General features: G+C 32.6%; 1 long non-coding RNA gene across 1 annotated transcript; it reads left to right on the forward strand.

Moving 5' to 3' along the window:
- Positions 1–2,419: 2,419 nt before the first annotated feature.
- LOC121219044 (uncharacterized) lies at positions 2,420–21,080 on the forward strand. Its single transcript, XR_005915562.1, has 4 exons — positions 2,420–2,694; positions 3,496–3,608; positions 4,009–4,093; positions 20,786–21,080. It is a non-coding gene; the product is annotated as an uncharacterized lncRNA (long non-coding RNA).
- Positions 21,081–23,580: the final 2,500 nt, after the last annotated feature.

A 23,580-nucleotide genomic window follows, 5' to 3' on the forward strand; every position in this document is an offset into this window, starting at 1 on the left:
ATTTTTTCACATAATCTCATTTTGCATAAAAATCTAAAATATAGGATGTAATCCTTGGTCTATAAGTATGTAGGCTATGGATCACACCCAATATAGGTAAGAACCAACTCGCAACTGTACACGTTTGCAACCATATTGTAAACGGAAGACCAATTCTTTTACGCCTCACACTTTGTATTATTAAAGGTAGACGAGCCAATACTGCAAGATATTAAAGTGTTACATATCTTCAAATCGTAGTAAAAGGGTCACATTTCTCCAACACTAATTTCAATAACAATAAAACAAAATCAAAGAATTTAATTGCCAAAGAACTTACAGTGAATCAATGAAGACAAGATGCTCAACTGTGGGTGGAGGAAGCAATCAAACAAGCCAAAGAAGAAGAGGAAGCAATAACACACTATCAAAGAAAAATGAACAATACATATTAAGAATCTTTACAAAGCACAAAATAGAAATTACAACTATCTTTACAAGTAAAACACTTGAAATTCATTTCTTTATCAATCACCTAAAAAAGAAAAGCAAAAGAAAGAAAAGAATGTGTTTTTGTAGATTTGATTAATTGATGGCTGACGTTTTATTTACCTTTATCAATTTACCTTTTAAAAAGTTTGTATTCAATTCAAAAAAGAAAAAAAAGAAAGAAAAGAAAAGAAAAGAATGTGTTTTATCAATTTACCTTTTAAAAAGTTTGTATTCATCCTCACATTGTAATTAACTAATGTTTTATTTGAATTAATAATTGTGAATAGAAAAATATATATTATTTTGTTTGAATAGTTAAAATTAGTAAAAGGAAAAAAATAATATGAATTTAATAATTTTTATGAGAAAAGAAAATAAGGTCTTAATTTCTTTTATTTTGTATTAACTCAATTCGATTATAGGTATATAGTGTGTTAAATATCTTAAAAATTATGTATTTTGAAATATTCAATTATTATTTTTATTTAAATAAAATCTAAAACTCCATATGCATTACATTCTTACCATAACATGATTTTTTTGTAGTATTTTACTTTTTTTTTGTTTCGTTTGTTGAGATAATTATATTAAGAATGTTATTAAATTATATATTATTTGCAGAACTTAAACACTTCAATTTACAACATTTGAGCACCTCAATTTACAGCAATTAAACACTTCAATTTACAACATTTAAACACCTCAACTTACAACACTTTAACATCCCAATTAACAACATTTATACACCTCAATTACAACGATAAACATCTCAATTTCTAGCAACTAAACAATTCAATTTGCAGTACTTAAAACACTTCAATTTACAACATTTAAATGCTTCAATTTGCAGCACTTTAACACTTCAATTCACATCATTTAAATACTTCAATTGCAACACTTTAACACTTCAATTTACAGCATTTAAACACTTCAATTTGCAGCACTTTAACATCTCTATTAACAACATTTATACACCTCAATTACAACAATAACACATCTTAATTTCCTGCAACTAAACAATTCAATTTGCAGTACTTAAAACACTTCAATTTACAACATTTAAACAATTCAATTTGCAACACTTTAACACTGCAATTCATAGCATTTAAATACTTCAATTTGCAACACTTTAACTCTTCAATTTACAGCATTTAAACACTTCAATTTGCAGCACTTTAACATCTCTATTAACAACATTTATACACCTCAATTACAACAATAACACATCTTAATTTCCAGCAACTAAACAATTCAATTTGCAGTACTTAAAACACTTCAATTTACAACATTTAAACAATTCAATTTGCAACACTTTAACACTTCAATTCATAGCATTTAAATACTTCAATTTTCAACACTTTAACTCTTCAATTTACAGCTTTTAAACACTTCAATTTGCAGCACTTTAACATCTCTATTAACAACATTTATACACCTCAATTACAGCAATAAAACATCTCAATTTCCAGCAACTAAACACTTCAAATTGCAATACTTAAATAGGGCTTTAAAAGTACAAAAATGAGCAGCAACAACATCTACTTTGCTTGAGCAACAGGAAATTTTTGCACTAACTGGACAACAACTAAATCTGAAATAAACGAGTTTAACCAGTACAAAACAGTAGCAACCATGAAATTTATAAAGAACAATTTTTTCCCTATTTAACTATCGCCAAATCATCCATGTAAAATTGATAAGAATTTCAAGCATGAAAATAATAAAGGAGTTTAAACAAAACTCACCATTAACAACACTCAATTTATATTTTTAAAATAACTTGTCATTTGGCAAATAAAACTCGATTTATTCATTAACAGCACATCATCAATATCAATCCCAGAGTTATACATTTTAATCACGACACTCAAGTACTATAAATTACCGCTATAATAGGAACCAGGGCATAGAGTCGGAAAAAAATGTGGACTTTAACGAAAAGGCCGACAAAAACCCAGTTTTGGTTTCTTAGTGTATGTACCATCAACAATGTAGCGCAAAGTAAAATATATAAAATCAAAATCCTAAAACCATGTGGTCTCTCCATAGTAATAACAAAAGAATGCTTAGACTGGGTTATCTCTAACAGTTGTTTATCATTCTAAGGCATACCCCCCAAGAAAAAGAATCTTCAAGAGTCCCAAGCCATGAGCCAAGAACAGAACCAACCTTCTCCTGCTGATGCTCAGCCAGATCGGTGTCCTCCATTCGATCCTAGTTGAAGTACCATTTTTCCTCTGTTATTTTTGCTTTCTGGTTTTTTTTTGTTTTTCCGTTTAAGGGTTTTGATCTCTGTGCTTAATGTTTTCTTCTCTGTTTCTCTTTTTGTAAATTTGGGTTTTTATTGGTTTATGCTCTTTGATTAAAGAAGAGTGATCTTTATAGGTATCGCTTGGTAAGATTTTTTTTTTGTTGGAAAAGTTTTGGGTTCAAAGAGCTATGTAATCAATTGTGAATTGCGTTTACAGTACTTGAAATAGCTTTTATTATTTGTAGAAATTATTTGTTGGTATAATGGTACTATGTGAAAGACTAAATTCTATTGCTTTAACTTAGATATTGATCTCTGTCTGCCTGGTTTTTTTCTATTTGAGAAATTATCATTCAGTAGCTTTAATTTTATGCGAAGCACTCTTCGCCTTTTTAAGAAGTTGCTTTAACTTGAAAGTATATCAGTTACTTCAATATTCAAATGGTTATGGCTATTACAGTGTTGATGAGAGGGAGGGTTATGGTTTACTATGTTATTTGGACTTCATTTTTGTTGCATTACCTGTGGCTAACGCATATCTAAACACGGGTTTGGATATATGATCTAATAAGGATCTTCTAATTTCACGCACATCCGAGTCTAACTAATTTAGACAGTTTAACCTTACCTTCAGTCCACCAATGTGGTAGCTTTGCTAATAGATTTAGGATTTTTTTAGCTGGGGATCTTTGAAGACCTTTTATGAAATTCTTCTGTAAACCTCAAAATCTCTTTGCTTCACCATCTCTTAAAAGGTATGCATGTTTATGCAGTGATTGGCATTATTAAGAGGAAGGCATTAATAAAAGAATTAGCTGATGTATACCATGGTGAATGCCTTACATACTGTCAAGAACTTCTTCAGCTTTAGAAAAAGTGGAATGAGGTATTTCATTTATGTATATCTATTGAGTAACATTTTTAGTCTAAACTTCTAAATATGTAATTATGATTATCTTTGGTCTCACTACAATTAGTTAATTCTAGTTGCATATATACCTCTTCCTGCACTTTATAATACAAGGAATCTGTTCTATGAAGCTACAACCCTGGGTTGTTATATTTTCCAATACCTAATCATATATGAACTATTTAGAAGTGTTGTTAATCGTAGTTGGCCTTCTAGAACTGTCTGGAAATTGTACTTGAACATGTTCTTAGAAGTGTTGTTATCCTAATCTTTCTGTTCATTGAGATCCATGGATGGTTTTCTCATTGCTGCTATTAAGAACCTATAACATTCTATATTTTTCTCGCTATGGTATTTATTTTCTCACTATTTACAGCCCTTTATTGATGATAAAATCCCTAATGATTCGAGGAAGAAAATGAAGCCTCCAAAATGGCTAAAGAAGTCTCGCTAACCATACGGTAAGTTTCAAGTCTAATCTTACATGCAAATGTTATATCTATCAATGTTGTTTCTTTATATGCAGCTGAATTTAGAAAATGCTAGTCCAAGGTTCATCATGTTGCCCAATTTATAGTTTGTTGAGTGGCTGGCAATACCAATCCCTCGTTTTTCGCTAGTGGTCAAATATTAATCATGTTGACCAATTTACAGTTTGCAGATAATGTAATGGCTCTGAGATTTCATCACTTCCCTTTATCCACATAAGAAACATCTATCTGGATGCCTGATGTGTAAGTGGAGCCTGGAAAAACATTTATCTAACCCTAAATTGCCCTAAAATAATCGAAAAGAAATGAAAAAACTTTTTAACCCTAAATTGCCCTAAAATAATTGGAAACAAGCTTTGCTTTGCTAGTTTATATCCAAATACGAAAAGGGAAAAAAAGTTGAAAAAAGTGAAAGAACTTTAAATAAAAAAATTAGAGGAAAAAAAAAGGAATCAAAGGCACTTACTGTAAATAAAAAGGTTCAACTAGAAGGAAGATTAAGATGAAGATGACAAATGGATGCTTGATTTGTCATCGATTAAGTAGCTAATTTCTAAGGTTCACTTTAGGGATAAATGTCGAGGAAAAAATCAGCTGAAGTGAAAGTGAAAACGATGAAGAAGAGAGGCAGGCTATTTTGGTCCAAAAAAGGAAAAATGTTATTACAGGTGGTTTTGAATAGCAATTCAGACCCCCAACCCCTGAATTCCTATTACAAGAGTTGAGGGAATAGGGACGGAATAGAATTCTGCGAAATCACTTAAACGGTGAACCAAACATGCTCTTAGCTTGGAATTACTGTAACGCACGGAATAGGGACGAAATGGAATAGCAATTACATCGAACTAAACATGCTCTCACATCCAAAAACTATCCCACATGACACTTTATGAATGCAATAGAAAAGAACATCAACATGCAAGAGAAAGGAACTATCCATCTTAACATAACAAACCATGGTCGGATTTCAAGAGTCCAATTACAGTACAAAACTCATTTACACATATACAAAAAGTGATTGTTTTGTAATGCACAATGCTACAATCTCATTTCAACAATGGTACAAGAGAAACAAATTTCCTTGTACATGCTATGCATACATCATAGCTTACGTGATGTGACATGGTAACTGTTATACATATCGAAATTAAAGAATAAAACATCAAACCAAGAATCCTAATCCAAAATCAAATATCATGTTACTACAATAAAAAAAACTATTTAATAAAATCGACAAGTTTAGTATTCATCGTGTTGATCCTTTGGGGGTTATAACACCTAAAGAGTCCAAAAGAGGGCCTAAGCTCAAAACACATCATAACACACTCAAGATGAGGCTGCCCTCATCAAAGCTCAAATTATAGCTCAATATGTAGAACTATAAAGGGCTCGCCAAATTGGTAGTAGTAATGTATAATATCACACAGATAAACTACTCTCTCTATCAAACCTTTACTTTGTCTAAAAGCATCAGAGCACACCCTAGAGGTACCCCAATGCGATCACCCAAGAGCTCGAAGATCAAAATGCTCTTAAATCAACATACCTTACATGTCAAGATCCATTTGAGGCCCCAATCCTCCATATCAGGCCACCTATCAAAGCTCTGATCATAGCTCGACATATTAATATAGAGGGTATCGAAGGAGGCACCCCAATCATCCGAGTAGCGATCACACACACACAAGACATCAACACACCATAAAACCAACATCCAAATAGACCAATAGCAACACACAATTTACACATACATAAAAATGCAAACCAATATGAATGAATTCCTAAAAATGCAACCATTTTTTTTCATATTCATTTGATACTTGCTAAGCAGAACCAATAGCAAAACTTCAATTTTCCATTTCATTTTCTCGCTTACCAAATAGAAATACTACCAATCAAAACTTGCATTTTGAAGAAAAAAAACCTGTGGATCAATAGTTGTTAAACTCAAAAGATAAAACTCTTCGAAAATTGTTCAAAACTTTAAAATTCAACAAAATTTAAAATTAAAAACAAAATTGCTCATTCCAAAGGAACATTAAAATCGCCATCATTGATTTTTTGCAACAAATCTTTAAGGTTTTTACCAACAACGATATGCCCAACTAAAACACACGTGCCTAAAATCTCATTAGCCGTACCTTTCAAATCCTTAACCATTGACCTTGGTCTCATTACCTTAGTGATCTCAATGATGTCATCAAGACCGATGTCATTGTGCTTGATGTTTTTGGTCTTCTTCCTATCCCTCTCTAGTTCCTTCAACGTCTTAATTACTAGTGCCGCCGCAAAAGGGACCACCGTGAACTTTGCCTAACAGTTCTCCATAGGTATATTATTTTAGGGTTGAACTTAAAGAGAATGGTGAGGGTAAAATTGAAAATTTAAGGAGAAAGTAAGAAGAGATGAAGTTTAAATAGGAACACAGAGAAATTTCATACTCAAACTTGATCAACTTTAAAGTTTATTGAAAAAATCTCATTGGGAGTTTTAAAAGGATGTAAGATGGGTAGGAAAGGAAGAAAAAGAATTTGGTATATTCCTGGAACCATTGAATAGCCATTCATTGGGGGTGACACTAAATTGCTATTTAGTGTTTTTGTAGAATTAGCTTGTAATGTCTATTCAATGGAATAAGCTTTACAACCAACCAAACAATTAAATGGCTTTGTTGTGTAGAATAAGGTAGGAATGGCTATGCCATTCATGTGAACCAAACATAGTGTTATACATTAAAAAAATGATCTCAACTTCTTAAAATTTTCAAATCAATTTTTATGAAAGTTAAAGTTATTCACATGCATGCCTATTTTTAGGGAAATTTGAAAAATATTAATTCATCCTAAAAAGTAGATATATCAATTGGATGTTAGACTTAATTAAAAATTGTGTCTCATCTTGTTTAAGCATTCTCACACCAGAAAAGCTCCAAAAACTAAATTGATTAATGATTGAAAGGTTTAAAAACAAATTTGAATTTCATGGTTTTTAGTATTTAGAATCATGAAATGCTAAATTTTATTCATGTTACAAACTTAAGAAAAAGAGAGAGGGATGAATTTATGTGTGAAAGAAATAATATTACGTCTTGATTTACATTAGGTTACACAACCTATTTATAATAGAAATTAGATACTCAAATAAGAAAAATATATGATATGATATAATATTATGTTAATTAATTAAATATGATATGATATGCTTATTAATGATATAATAATGTAAGATATTCACTTTAACATCCTCAAACTTAAGGTAGTGCTGTGGACAGTAGCTTGAGTTTGGAAACTAAGCCTTTTAATGAGAGGAAAGCAAAATTGTGGAAGCAGTAGTAGCAAATAATGAATTAGGAACAGGGAAAACACCTTTGGAGTAAAGAGATCCATCAACTTTAGTAGTTTCACCAGTCTGAAGGGGCTGAATCGAATTGTTGTGAATAAGGTGGCCATGTTTATGATAGTAACGACATTCCACCTAAGGATAGAGGGAGAATTAATGACCATTGTAACGACAGTTTTTACAAAAAAATGTTGCTAGGGCGAGAAATCTCCATTCTTTTTCATGATAGAGACAAATCAGATAGAAAGAGAGTGAAGAACTAGGAGCAAATCGACTGAAAATGATGGGAGCAGTTTTGGCAATAGAGTAGTCAACGACTCAAAATGGCTTGAGTATGATGACTCAACTTGGACAAAGAAGGGCAAAGCACGGGAAACAAGATGAACAAAGCTAAAACACAAATGGAAAAGACTAACCTTTTGATTACTAACATGGGAAACAAGATGAACAAAGCTAAAACATGAATGGAAAGGACTTGAACCTTTCAGTTATTAACATGACCTCTGAACAACACACCCAACCCTCCTAAAAATTTTTGCTTGAGAGAGGAGAAAAGAGTCATGAAAGCATAGAAAAAGCCCCAAAAGGGGTTATTAAATCGAAAGAGGACATAAAAAAATAGAGCAGAACAAGGAGGATGACGACCAACTGCTGACAGCAGGTGTTTGGACGTTTAAATCGAGAAACAAGAATATGGCCTGGAGTAACAAACAACCAAAGCACGAGAAACAAAGGATAAAGCTAGAAACATGACCAAAAAAGGGAATGATAATGATAATGATAATGATAATGATAATGATAATGATAATGATAATGATAATGATAATGATAACTCCACAAAATAGATCTATAAATTGAAAAGAGTGAAGACATGTTAAGTGAATAAGAAGAATACAAAAAGAAAAAATTGGTGAGAGGGAGAAAAAGGTGGGCGATTGGAGGCTGACACCGCCGCACTGCTCGGCAAAACAAAAGATAAGAAACAAATGATACAACAATGCAAGATATTGACTTTAACAATTCATTCTTTCCATTGATTTGAAAAACAATTGTAGATAGGTCAGATAAAAAAAACTGAGAAAGCTTTCTCATAAGCAGTGGTGGAGCGAGAAATTTTCTTCTTTTTTAGGGGGAATTAAATTGAACATTTTTTACAATAGTAAAAATGCAATTTCACCAATTTAAAATCTATATCTTTATAATTTTTAAAGGATTAAATCAAAATTTTATTATTTTTTGGTGGGCCAAAGTGCAAATTTACCAATACTAATTTAAAATTTTATAAATTATAAAAAGCCTAAATAAAATATTTTTCATTTTAAGGGGACCGAACTCGTCAACCCTCCCTTGACTCCGCCACTACTCATAAGGAATGTAAATGTTGAGAACGAAATAAGATAACGAATTACCTTAAAAAAGTTGAGACAATTTTTATTTAATAATTTATATTTTTTATTACTATGTTTAAGTTATTGTATCAAATCTATAAAAAAAAAAACCTTAATTGTATCACATTAGCGATTAAAATGATACACAGATTGATTTACTGAAAATGAATTGATAGCAATAATACGTTTAACATTTAATAAAAATGTTACATGTTCAAAAAAAATATATTACATGTGCATGCAAATATATTATATAGTTTCAACATGTCAAATTGACCTTTATTTTTAATGAAAATGAATTTATACTTTAATTTGTTGCATCTTGTCTTTAAATTTGTATTTTTTTTAAAATTTTAACAATTTTGTTGATAGCTCTTACGATAATCTTAACAATAAACTTATTACTTTAAAAAAATCAAATAATTTTATTTTTCATGTAAAATTGATTATTGTGATTTATTATAGATTAATATATTATGCATATCTGACCCTTTATAGTTTTCACATAAATTTATGATGGTTCTGCTTCGAACTCTTATTTTTATATATAAATAGTATTACAGAAAAAAAAATATTTTTAATTTTTCTATTATAATATAAAAAATTAGAAATAATATTATAATTTTTTAAAAATTAAAAACACGCGATAATATTAGAGGTGTTCAATCGGTTAACTGACCCGAACTACCATTGATCGAATTAATCGACCCTTTTAAACCCTTAATTGTTAACCAAACCGAAAATTTTTCAAAAAAATTAACTGAACGGAACTTTTTCGGTTAATTCGGTCAGTTAATCGAAATTTATATGATTTTTGTTTTTTTGGTTAAAACAAGTATAAAACGTATAAAATATTAACCGATTTCGAACTGAATTAACTATTAATCAAACTTCCAAAAAATTATTAACTGACCCCGATCGAATTCCGATTAACTGAATTCGTTCGGTTAATCGAATTCATTCGGTTTTACCCAAAATTTTCACACCCCTAGATAAGATCGAGTAAAATATCTAATCTATGTAACACAAAAACAACATGAATGACATATCATCAAATTCAAACAATTATAACAATTTTAAGAAAATAATATCTCAAATTTACCTTTTATTTTAAATTTAGTATGTCAAATTAGAGTAATTAAAAAATGAACAGTTAGTGTATTGCATAATGATAGTGTGACGAACTAGAAAACAGTAGAGAACTTTAGCAAGAAGAGAAGAAAGAATCTAGAACGATGAGAGGAGAAAGAGAGAATAATTCTTCTTTTCTTTTTTTATAATAGTTTCTGCCTCCTTTCCTCGTGATAAAGAGGACAAATAACCAATTATAGCTGGCATCAGTTAGCTACCATTTTTCCCAAAACGATGTGTTTTACTACTACTTAATACGCGTCATTTGACTCATGAATCAGACCTTCAAAACGGTGCGCTTACATTACGACAATTAAAGAAAACAGAACTAACATTAACTGACATAACAACAATTAAAGAAAGATTAACAGTCAATGTTTTAACCCATAACAAGTAGCCTCCCCTTGCAGCAGATCCTTGTCCTCCAAGATCAAAATATGGAAAACGACGAAGGAGGTCGTTCTAGTCTTCCCATGTAGATTTCTCTGGAAAAGTATTCGCCCATTCCACTAAGACTTCTGTAGCAACTGCATTACCTTTCTTAACCATTCGTCTATTTAAAACTTGAATCGGTTCCTTGAACAATGAGCCTTCAACATTGGTGACTGGTAGTTGAGCTAAAACCATGGCTGTGCCCACATGTTTCTTGAGTTGGGATACATGAAAAGTTGGGTGTATTCTAGCAGTGGTAGGCAATGTCAACTTATAAGCAACCTTGCCTATGCGCGACTTCATAGGAAAAGGGTCAAAATAACGGGGAGCAAGCTTTTGATTTCGAAATTTCTTTAATGAATATTGTCAATAAGGTTGAAGTTTCACATAAACCAAGTCACCGATTGCAAACTCCCTGTCAGAACGCTTGTGATCAACTATCTATTTCATTTGTTCCTTTTTTTTTTCAAATTAAAACTTAACAGTTCCTTGACATTTTCCTTGTGCTGATGGCACTTGTCAAAAGTAGCCACTTAGGACACTCCAGCTAGGTAAGGTAAATGAACTGGGGGCTCTTGCCTATACAGGGCTTCATAAGGGGTCATATGAATGGTAGTGTGATAAGTGGTGTTGTACCACCATTCAGCTAAGGGCAACCAAGTAGCACACTCTGAAGGTTTCTCCCCCGACATACATTGCAAGTACCCTTCAAGACATTTGTTCAATGCCTCCGTCTGGCCATCGGTTTAAGGGTGGTATGCTGTGGATAAATGCAACTAAGTACTAAGGTTTTTGAACAACTCTTGCCAAAAATGACTCAAGAAAACCTTGTCCCTATCTGAGACTATTGATTCAGGGGTTCCATAGAGCTTGTAAATCTGCTAGAAGTACTCAGTCGCCACTGAAACAACAATAAAAGAGTGACCCAAAGCTATGAAGTGGCCATAGTTGGTCATGCGATCCACTACTACCAGAATGGTGCTCTTCCCTCTTGAAATAGGAAGCCCTTTCACAAAGTTCATACTTATAACAATCCAAACCTTATCAAGAATTGGTAATAGCTATAGCAAACCAGGATAGGCTGAGTTATCACCCTTGCATGCTTGGCATACCATGCACTCTCATGTCCAGCATCGCACATCCGTAGAGAGCCCCTTCCAATATACCGTGTTGGACAGCCTCTGACAAGTAGCTTGCATTCCTAAGTGACCCCTAATGGCACCTCCATGAAACAAATCAAATAGTTGTTTTCTGAGGTTAATATTACTTCCGATCACAATTTTTCCTTTCCTTTGAAGAACTACCCCATCCCAAGAGTATTTAGGGTGGGTTTGTGGCTGAGACTGTAGCTCTTGACAAATTTATTGGAGCCCAAAATTGTGAGCATAAGATTCAAGTATATGAGACCAAATAGCAGACCAAGTGAGGGACAATTGATCAGTACATTGAAACAACTGTCTTTATTTCATGTGAGGCCGGCGTGACAAGGCATTAACTACAGTGTTATGGATTCCCCTTTTGTAAGTGACAGAGATATCGTAACTAAGCATTTTGGTCACTCATTTTTGTTGATAGGGTGTGATTGTTTGATTATTAGTCAAGAATTTGAGACTTTAGTGGTCGGTTCGAATAAAAAAGTGACGACCAACCAAGTAAGGATGTCATTTTTTTATTGCCATAATAACAACCATCATCTCATTATCATAGATAGATAAAGCTTGGTGATTAACACCAAGAGCTTTGCTGAAATAAGCTACAGGTTTACACTTTTGCTATAGGAATACTCTAATTCCCTAACTGTAGGCATCTGTTTCAACACAAAACTATTCTGTGAAACCAGGAAGAGCTAAAACTAGTGCACTACAAATAGCTTCTTTAAGTGTCTGAAAAGCAGATTGAGTCAATTTAGTCCACTACCAAGGCACTTTTTTCTTAAGGAGAGCTATAAGGGGAGCAACTATAATCCTACAGCCCTTGATAAAACATCTGTAGTAACCTGAGAGTCTAAGAAATCCTCTCAAATCTTTCACAAATTGAGGAACTGGCCAAGTAAGTACCCATTCAATCGTGGACTTGTCCATGCTAGCAGAACCAACTGCTATAAGATGCCCCAAGTACTCCACTTGGTTTGTTCCAAAATTGCATCTGGATTTTTTTGCATATAAATGGTTGATTTTGAAGAGGTGAAGGACCTCTCATAAATGTTCTAAATTATCAGGCCAATCCTTGGAATAAACAAGGATGTCATCAAAGAAAACCAAGACAAATTTCCTGAGGAACTGTTTGAACACTTGGTTCATTAAAGCTTGAAAACTCGAGGGCGCATTGGTCAAGCCGAATGGCATAACCAAGAACTCATAGTGTCCTTCATGGGTTCAAAAAATAGTTTTATGAATGTCTTAATCACATATACAAACTTGGTGATATCTGGATCGAAGGTCTAATTTGGATAATACAGTGGCTTCTCCCAATTCATCTAAGAGCTCTTCAATAACTGTATTGAAAATTGATCCTTGATGGTGAATTGATTAAGTTGTCTATTATCAACACACATGCGCCAACTTCCATCTTCTTTCTTAACCATGACTATAGGAGATGCAAAGGGACTAGTATTGTCTCTTATCACACCAGTCTAACATTTTCTGGACTAATTTTTTGATTACATTCTTTTGTATGGCAGGGTACTTATAGGGTCTGACACGAACCACTTTAGTTTCATCTTGTAAGGGAATTCAATGATCCTGTGGCCTATGTGGAGGGAGGCCAGTGGGGGGTTGGAAAACATCATCAAATTCTTGCAAGAGATTGGTCAATGCAGAACTTGAGCTGGATGGTGGTAATGATAATATCAATTGAGCATAAACAGACAACATCATAGGACAAGGGCCAATGTCTAACAGACTAAAATTCTTAGAAAGCTGGTCACCAGACACCAATTGAAGACTTCCAGGTGGAATGCCTTTGAGTAAACATTTTTTTATTTTGGTATTGAAACTGCATGGTCAAAAGGTCAAAATTACGTACAATAGGTCCCAATGAAGACAACCATTGAACCCCAAGTACAAAGTCACAGCCTTTGATTGGTAAAACCAAAAAATTTGTATTGAATTGGAGGTCTTGAATTGTCCAAGTAATTGATTTGCACAAGCCTTGAGTTAATAATTTGTCACCACTAGCAATGAGCACCTTTAGTCTATCTGTAGAAACTATTGATAACTTCAATTTCTTAGCTAATTAAGAGTCAATGAAATTGTGGGTGCTCCTTGTACCTACCAGAAGGATCACTTCCATTTAACCGAGATGTGAGCTGCCAGTCTCATAGTTTGGGAACCTTGAGTACCTTGCATTGCATGTAGGGAAAAGACTGGGGAAGAAGGAATGACATCAGACTCATCTGTCTCCAACTATTTCAAGCAGTCTTAAAATTCCTCAATGGTTGGACTCTTCAATGTTTCAACAGCAGCAGCGAAAGGATCGATCACTAGTTGATATAGTTGCGCCTTGTTGCACCATGGCCTGGTGTATATTTAGAACACCAGATACACAAACCCCGTTTTCTTCTATCGTCCATTTCAGATTGAGAAAAAGATTTAGTTGGCAATTTAGAATTATTAACAAGTGACCCCCTGTAGCTTGTATGCTAACATTAGAGCTAAGAACTTTATACCCTTAAGAAGTTGAGTGCACAAACCCTGTACCCTTGCCGTGAGAACTTGACAACATGGTTTTTGAATATATAGACCCTTCATTCAATATGATGTGCTTCTCAGAGGTTTCTTTCAAAATGGTTTCGACCTGTCTAGCTACCAAATATCCATCAACAAGATTTTGAGGTTTAAAGAGCTTAAGATATTGACTGACCTCAAGTTGTAAGTTGTTGATGAAGATACTCAAGGTATGTCATTTAGGAAGGTGTATTTGGTTTAGGGTGGGTTTGGATAGGCGATTGGGTGCGGTGCGATGCATTTAGCTTACTTTTTGTCTTATGCTACAGTATCGCTACAATATCTAATCTCATCGCCACCACTTTTTTTACACTAACCATAGGTAAACGCACCGCTCATCCAAACTCACCCTTAGTAAACTCACAAAACGATCATGAAACTAATCCACAGTGCCTTGTTGTTTAAGAGAGGCGAGTTTCTCTATACGATCCTGATAAATATTAGACCCAAATCAAGTTTGTAAGCCACGTGTATAGACTTCCCATGTCAACTGATGCAAACCCCCTTGCCTCTACGCGAACAAATGGTGCCAGTCCAAGGCTTTACCCTCCAAATGTAGCATGACCAACCGTACCTTGGTATGGTCATCCACTCCCTCTGCCTTAAAAAATTGTTCCAGTTTGGACTACCACCCCCTGAAATTAGTACCATCAAATCAAGGACATTCATATCGTAACTTTAACCTTGGGCTCCAAGGACGTGCAACGTGCAAAAGGGCCTACAGGATCGAGATCTACCTTAGGTGATAGTATAAAAAAGTCACAAGGAGGAAAACCAGGAGGAGATTTTTCGAGTATTTCCTTCCCTTTACTCTGATTGATACTGCCAGTTCCCCCATGTTGTGGTTGACCGAGGAACTGCTCGAGCACGGAGTACAACTCAAACCTCATATCACCTTTAAATCCTTCCTGAAACTCCTTGAGTCGTGTGTCCAATTTGGCATCAATGTCGACTCGCAATTGAGATAACTCCTGCTGAAGTTGACCCATTTCCTTTTGTAGTTTGGTGGTGATGCCGTCAGTAGCCATGAGGAATGTACTGTCTCTGATACCTTTGTGACGAACCAGAATAAGATAGAGAATTTTAGCAGCAAGAGAAGAAAGAATCTAGAAAGATGAAAGGAGAAAGAGAGAATAATTCTTCTTTTCTTTTTCATAGCTGTTTTGCCTCCTTTCCTCGTGATTAAGACAACAAATAACCAATTACAGCTGGCATCAGTTAGCTGCCTTTCTTCCTAAAACGGCGTGTTTTACTACTACCCAATACGGGTCATTTGACTCATGATTTAGACCTCTAAAACGGTGCGTTTACATTACGACAATTAAAGAAAACAGAACTAACATTAACTGACATAACAACAATTAAGGAAAGATTAACAGTGAATGTTTTAACCCATAACAGATAGAATGTAAAATGAATTAATTACATGATTTTAGTTTTCAACTTGAAAGAAAGTAATATATCAATTTTGAATAAACTAATGAATTTTTATTTTATTTTTAGGCTTCCATCTAATTTAAATAATTTCATTCAATGTTAAATTTTAATTAAATTAATTCTAATTTTTATTTTCAACTATTTTTTAAAATTGTCAAAATATGATATAGAGGGCCAGTTCGCCATTTAAGAGAGTTGGGAAGGTTATTCTTGATCCAAAATTTCCAAGCCTAATGACGATTTTGAAACCAATTAAAAGTTTAATAATTTTTTTAATAAAATTTGATTTTTTTGAATTTTTTAAACTTTATTTTAAAAAATATAAAATAATTAAATATCTTTTAGTTGATACAAATAATTAACTCGTGTATAACACGGGATGAAAAATTCGTATATTATAAAAGAAGGTACCAAAATAAAAGTAGAAACTTTGAGTTTTGGATAAGTGTTTTGTGTTCCAAAATATTTTTTTAACTATTTTTAAAGTGGGACTTATTTTTAAAGTAAGTTTTTTTTGTCATTAATAATAATAATAATAATATAAAAGAAAAAAAAACGTTTTCATATTTAGAAAATTTCAGCCACTTCTTTACTTGCCAAGTAATAATTTTTACATGTGACCTAACATTACTCTACATTGACTTTTTTCTATAGGAATAATTATTTTATTTTTGGAATCATTTCTTTTAAAATGGCAATAATTTATACTACATATTCAAACTTTACCATATCTTAGTAATGAATCTTTCTTTTATAATTTACAAGATTTTAGGGTTTTGCTCAATTTTAGTGTTTTTCTAGCTTTTGTTGTGTGACCAATATGCAAATTCCAATGCTTTTTCACCTTTTTTATTTTAAAAACGCTTAATTACGACAATGCCCAAAAAAAACTTCTCATTGACCAATACTTAATAAAATATCAACCTCAATTTCCATTCTTATAAATTTTAAATTTTTTTTTAACTTAATCTTGGTTCATGTACATTCTTTGATCTATAGCTAATCTATGTGTGTTTTAAAAAAATTAAATTTATTTTTCACTATATTTTTATTAAAAAATGTGTACATTTAATATTTTGTAATTAAATGTTTTTATCGCATAAATTCCCAAATTTTATCCCCTCCTCAATTAATATATTATTTCTTTCACTAACTTCATTATAATAAATTTTGGAACCCTTATTTGAGGGCTTTAAATTTCACTTTTATAAGGGTAACATTAGAGCGCCTCAAAATAAAATTGATATTACACAATAAAATTTTACTACAAAATACTCATTCTACTCTTATATATGTAATCTGCCCTAAACATTGAGATTTACAAAAACAAAATCTCAATACAAATATTCTATAATTTACTACAAAATATTCACCACGCATCATTCTTTTAATTTCTACAACGTAATCCAAAATTAACTTAGAGTTCTCACATTTATATTTCAATATGTTTTTGGTTGATGTTTTATGCACAGCAACTTTCTACCCAGTCGGAACAAATAAATTGAAGGTATAGAATATATAACACTACATCATCTCCTATTTTTCATTCTAAGCAATCATCATAATCAACATTTTACAACTTTAATAATTTTCCTTTTTGCTTTTCTTATATAACATATTTGAAGCAAGGTACACAACAACAGATTCATTTCCCTTATTACAACTACTCCAAATTTCTTTACTTCTCTATTTTAACCTTATCATATTCTTAATTTCTTTTAATTCAGCTGAATTAATTCTTCTTTCCCGACCATATCTAAATTTTTTATTACTTCTAAATAAAATTTATATTATAACCAATAACGAAGTCAGAGATTTTTTCTAAGGGATTAAAACTTAATTATAAAATTTTTAAGAGATCCAAATGTAAGTTTACAATGTATTATTTATAGTTCCTTTATTTTTTAAGGGATTAAATATATTTTTTATTTTTCATATTTAAGGGGCTAAAGTTCAGTTTTATTATAAATTAATTTACAATTTTATTATTTTTAAAGAGATTGAACTAAAAAATTTCATTTTTAGGGGATTAAGGCCCTGCCAGCTAGAACTGTTCTTTGGTCAAGGCTTCTCGCCCAAAATTTTGGAGGGTTTGAACAAAAATATTAGGCCCGAAAAATGAGTTTGAGCAAAAAAATAAGCCTGTTTAAGCTCAGGCTTGAACAGTCAATACCCAAGCCCAATTCGACCCATTTTTAAGTTTATAATACTTTATATTATGTTATTTTTATATATTATGTAATTTAGAACACATTAAAAAAATAAACATATACTAAATATATAATATTACTCTAATGTAAACATTAAAATAATGTTAAGATGACTATATAAAAATTCTCAATAAATAAAAAATTTATAAATTTATAAAATATTAAAATATTAAAATAAAATAAAATAAATTTTTTTTAAAAATAAAAAATAATATGGGCGGGCCTAAAATGAGCTTGGGTTAGTCTTTTGCAAATATTGACGAATTTGGATAAAATTTTAAGCCTATATTCAAGCCGGACTTGGACAAACGTAAAAAATATTAATATCATTTTTAGACTCGACTCATGAACACCTCTATTATCACCCCGTTAACTTCTATATTTCTATTACTTCATACTATTTAACAATTGGAAATTCAGTTCAATATAATTTTCAAAATGCCTTAGCACCCCTTTTCTTTTTCAATAAAGGTTAGTAATTATATTAAAGAAAGTATTTATAAACAATTTTATTTACGTTCATGAAGAAAAATTAGTATATAAAATGCAATCTCCTTGAGAAATATAGACAATTTTAATAAAATTATTACATATTCATGATTTCAAATACGGTAAGAATATACTTACTTTTCGTTTCCGTGTAATGTTATTCATCATGTGAGTTACATAATTTTACTACACTTATTGCAATTTTGATGGTTTTTATTTTTTCCGTTTATCAATTACTCTTAAGTTTTAGTATATTAATTAATATTAATACTTATACTCGGAGCCACAACCAATGCTTTAATTATCTTTCTCATGTTTTATTTAAACATTGACATCCATACTTACCATTGTTAAACTTTACGTGCAATCTTTTAGCTAATTTGAAATAAAATGATTATTTTATCTCTAATTGATTAAATTAATAATAAATAAATAAAAGAATTTAAATTCTTGTTGAACAATTAAGTGGAGCAATTAAATTCTACAATAACTCTATTTTATTCAAGTAATTGACATTATAAAAAGGGGTCAACTAAGCCACTTTAAACTAGGGACACAAGTTCAGGAAGCCAAGAAAATCTCTATAGAATTCTCTGAAGAAGCCGAAGAACTTGAAGGAATTCTAAAGAATATCACATCAATTCTGAAGAAAAGCTGCCTTCCTATCTAGTTCAACTGCAGAGAAGAAGCCAAAAGTCATTTATGGAGAAAGCCACCTTTCGATCCAAATCAATTGAAGAAAGGAGGTCTAAACTTGTTTCAAGAGCAAGTCGCCATGACATTTGAAGCAGTCCACATCCATCCAAGGCCAAGTCAGGTGACCCATGGATCGAAGCCAAATTGGAGAGAAGAATCAAATGAGGTTTTCTTTGTATTCGAGAAAATTTTAGATATTGTAACTTCCTTTCAAAGTTATCAATAAATTTGACTCCAAATTTTCAAGTCAACTTTTGACTCAAAATTTGTGCGTACGAATTTCTGGCACGCCTGGTAGGACAATCTTTCCTTTCATCTCCTTTTGAAAAGTCAATGTTCAAAGTTGCTATGGCCTTAAAGAAGACCATCATCAGTACGCTCACTCAAGCTAATCTTGCAGTTTGTTTAGCTTTATCATCAAGCACTAATGTCCCTACTCATCCCTATGACACTAAGCAAAAGATGAAAGCTCTCATTGAGTTATTTGGTTAAACTTCTTCAATGCTTAATGACAATTCAATCTATGATTCTTCTTTACCAACGCATGACTCAGAAGAAGTCTCTCCTCATGAATATCAGAAGAAGTCTCTCCTCATGAATTAAGTGTAGCTAGCCACTTACCATTCAAGGAAAAATATGTTAAATCAAGTGAACATGTCATTCCAACATCTCCCCTAAAGCCCAATTCCGAAGTCTAACTACAAGCCTTAAAGACAATAGAAACAGTGAAGAGTCTAATTGCAAGCCTTAAAGAAAAAGATGATCAGATGGCCTTCATGATGAAAATGATCATTGATCTTAGTAAGAAGTGGCCATCAATAAAGAATTTCAACATGAGAATTAACCAAAGGAATTTGTATATAGATATACATTTCCGAATTGATTTGTATTTAGATATACATTGCCGAATTGATTTGTATTTGGATACATTGCTGAATTGATTTGTATATAGATATACATTGCCGAATTGATTTGTATTTGGATATACATTGTCAAATTGATTCGTATTTGGATATACATTGCCGAATTGATTTGTATATAGATATACATTGTCGAATTTATTTTTATTTGGATATACATTGCCGAATTGATTCGTATTTGGATATACATTGCCAAATTGATTTGTATATAGATATACATTCTCGAATTGATTTTTATATAGATATACATTGCCAAATTGATTCGTATTTGAATATACATTGCCGAATTGATTTTTATATGTATACATATATATTGCCGAATTGATTTGAGCATTGGATGATTGGTTTTGTGCATAAATTGATTTAATTACGAAGTCAAAAGCTCAGAATGAACCTTAGGAAATGTATTAGATATTGATGTCATGATATTAGGACTTTCAAGGTGTGATTTTGTGTAAGACCATGTCTAGGACATTGGCATCAAAATGAGAAAACTTGTAAGACCATGCCTGGGACATTAGTATCGTATATGATTCATATAAGACCCTGTCTAGGATAGTGGCATCGATATACGTTAACATGTAAGACCATATCCGGGATATGGCATTGTATGAGCTTTATATGAATTTCGTGTGTTCTTAACAATTCTGAATGTAAATATGAGCTAAATGGTTCAGGTATGTGTAAAGTTATATGTTCATGAAATATTAAGGTAAATTTAGTACTGAATGTGATAATATGAATTTATCTGAGTTAGTTAAATGTATATGTGTTTGAGATTCATTTGAATTCGACCTAGTTGAATTGAATTATAAATATCATTGAGATGATTTATTTGCTTATGGCTTACTAAGCTTCCAAAACTTACTTTGTGCATCCTTCCATTGTTTTATAGATACATAAAGCTCGCTCGAGCTCAGGGATTGTCGAAGATTATCGTCACATTATCAACCACCATTTCGGTATTTTGAAAGCTTGATATTGTGACATATGGCATGTGTAGACTATGTCAAATTTTGAATTGTATATAAGTTGCAATACAGAATGGCTTATTAGAGATACTAATTATTATGTATATTCGGTCATGTTATAAGCTCTTTTGGGAAGTATGTTTTAAAGTATATATATATGATTTAGTTGGTAGATGTGTTTCGTTATAATGTAATATGAATCGATGTATGTTAGTTGGTTCGAAATGTGAGTAGCAGAATGATTATGACTTAGTTAATTTTAGTGTATGAATTGTATTGTGGAATTGGTTTGCACTAAAAAAGTACGGTTTGTATATGAGATATGATTAGTAGGCATGAATTGTGATAAATGGCTATGTTAGACTGTGTTGTGTTAGGTAATGCCTCTTAACCCTAATTTGACGACAAATACGGGTTAGGGGTGTTACATTTTAATTGGTATCAGAGCTACGATTTAGTTGATTCTAGGACTAAAGTAGCGTGTGAGAGTTTAGCTATACATGTCATATTTATATACTGCGATAGTGTGATGAATTTCTGACAATTCAAAATGTGTTTTCGTATAGCGAATAGATCTCGAACGAGCCGTAGCTGATGATGTTGAAAGTAATGCACCCGCTCCCATTCAAGGGGCAGTGCAATCTGATTCTAGAGTTATTGCTAGTAGCCACGAAAGAGAGGCAAAGCAAGTCTTTTTCCAAATGATGAATGAGTGGTTTACAGAGTTCGTTCAAATGAATCCGGATGCTCAACAACCTCTACCCCCGCAAGTTCTTGTAGCTCCCCAAGTTATTGATTCTATACACTCGAGTAAGCTACCTATCAATAAAATTCGTAAATATAGGGCCGAAGAGTTCAGAGCTACTGTTGATGATGATGCTGAGTGAGCTGAGTTCTGGTTAGATAATACTATCCGAGTGTTTGATGAATTATCTTACACTCCCGATGAATGCATCAAGTGTGTTGTTTCCTTGCTTAGAGATACCGCGTACCATTGGTGGAATACCTTAGTATCTGTGGTTGAACGTGTTACTTGGGAGTTCTTTCAAATTGAATTTCGGAAGAAATATATCAGTTAAAGATTTATAGATCAGAAACATAAAGAAATCCTCGAGTTAAAACAGGGGCACATGACAGTGGCAGAATATGAGAGAGAATTTGTGAGACTCGACAAATATGCCCGAGAATGTGTATCGACCGAAGCAATCATGTGTAAAAGGTTCGAGGATGGTTTAAATGAAGACATCAAGTTATTAGCTGAAATTCTGGAAATCAAAGAGTTTGTGGTACTTGTCGAGCGAGTATGCAAAGCTGAAGAACTCGGGAAAGAGAAAAGAAAAGCTGACTTTGAAGTTAGAGATTCACGAAAAAGATCATCGAGTAATTCATTTCAGTCGATATCAAAGAAGTTTCGAGATGATTTTAGTCGTTCAAAGGCTGCTGTGGGTTATTCTAAACGAGATCGAGACAGACCACTTGTGAGTTCGAAAGTGACCTCAATAGCTAGTGTTGGTAACATCAAACCTAATCGACCTGAGTGCAAACATTGTGGTAAATGTTACCCCGGTGATTATATATTGAGTGATCGGGCCTGTTTTAAATGTGGATTGTTAGATCATTTCATTCGTGATTGTCCCGAGTTGGTTGAAAATGACATTGTGCAGAATATGAGACCGAATAACACGGCAGCTAGAAGTAGACCACCCAGAAACATAGGTAATGTGAGTAGTAGCCAAAAGGGAACTAAAGACACTGCTGTTAGATCTGAAACTCACGCACCTGCCAGGGCTTATGCTCTTCGCGCTCACGAAGAAGCCTTGTCTCTAGATGTTATTACCAGTACTTTCACTCTTTATGATACTAATGTGATTGCATTGATAGATCCAGGATCAACTCATTCGTACACATATGTGAATTTAGTATCCAGTAAGACTTTGCTTGTAGAGTCTACTGAAATTGTAATTAGAGTATCGAACCCCTTAGGCAAGTGTGTTTTGATAGATAAAGTGTGCAAGAACTGTCCGTTGATGATTCAAGATTTTTGTTTTCCGGCTGATGTGATGTTGTTACCATTTGATGAATTTGATATAATTCTGGATATGGATTGGCTAACGTTGCATGATGCGGTTGTGAACTACAAAAGAAAGACAATCGATTTGAGATATTAGAATAATGATATTATATAGATTGAGTCAGATGATCTGAATGGGTTGCTGGCTGTGATTTCGATGAAAGCTCAGAGTTATGTGAGAAAAGGCTATGAAACTTACTTTTTTTATGTTCTTGATACAAAAATGACTGAAAAGAAGATGGAATCCGTGCCAGTTGTGTGTGAGTATCCAGATGTATTTCCTGAAGAGCTACCGAGATTACCACCGATTCAAGAAGTTGAATTTGGTATTGAACTAATGCTGAGAACTGCTCCGATATTAATAGCTTCATATACAATGGCTCCGACTGAGTTAAAAGAATTAAAATTTCAATTGCAAGAGTTGACCGATAGAAGATTTCCACGACCGAGTTTCTCTTCCTGGGGTGTTCTGGTATTATTTGTGAAAAAGAAAGACAGAGCTATGAGAATGTGCATTGATTATAGACAGCTCAATAAAGTGACAATCAAGAATAAGTATCCACTGCCCAGAATAGACGATTTTTTTGATCAGTTGAAAGGGGCTACTATGTTCTCAAAAATAGATCTGAGATTTGGTTACTATCCAAT

This window comes from Gossypium hirsutum, chromosome D07 (assembly GCF_007990345.1).
Source record: "Gossypium hirsutum isolate 1008001.06 chromosome D07, Gossypium_hirsutum_v2.1, whole genome shotgun sequence".
In the NCBI taxonomy this organism is placed as follows: Eukaryota; Viridiplantae; Streptophyta; class Magnoliopsida; order Malvales; family Malvaceae; genus Gossypium; species Gossypium hirsutum.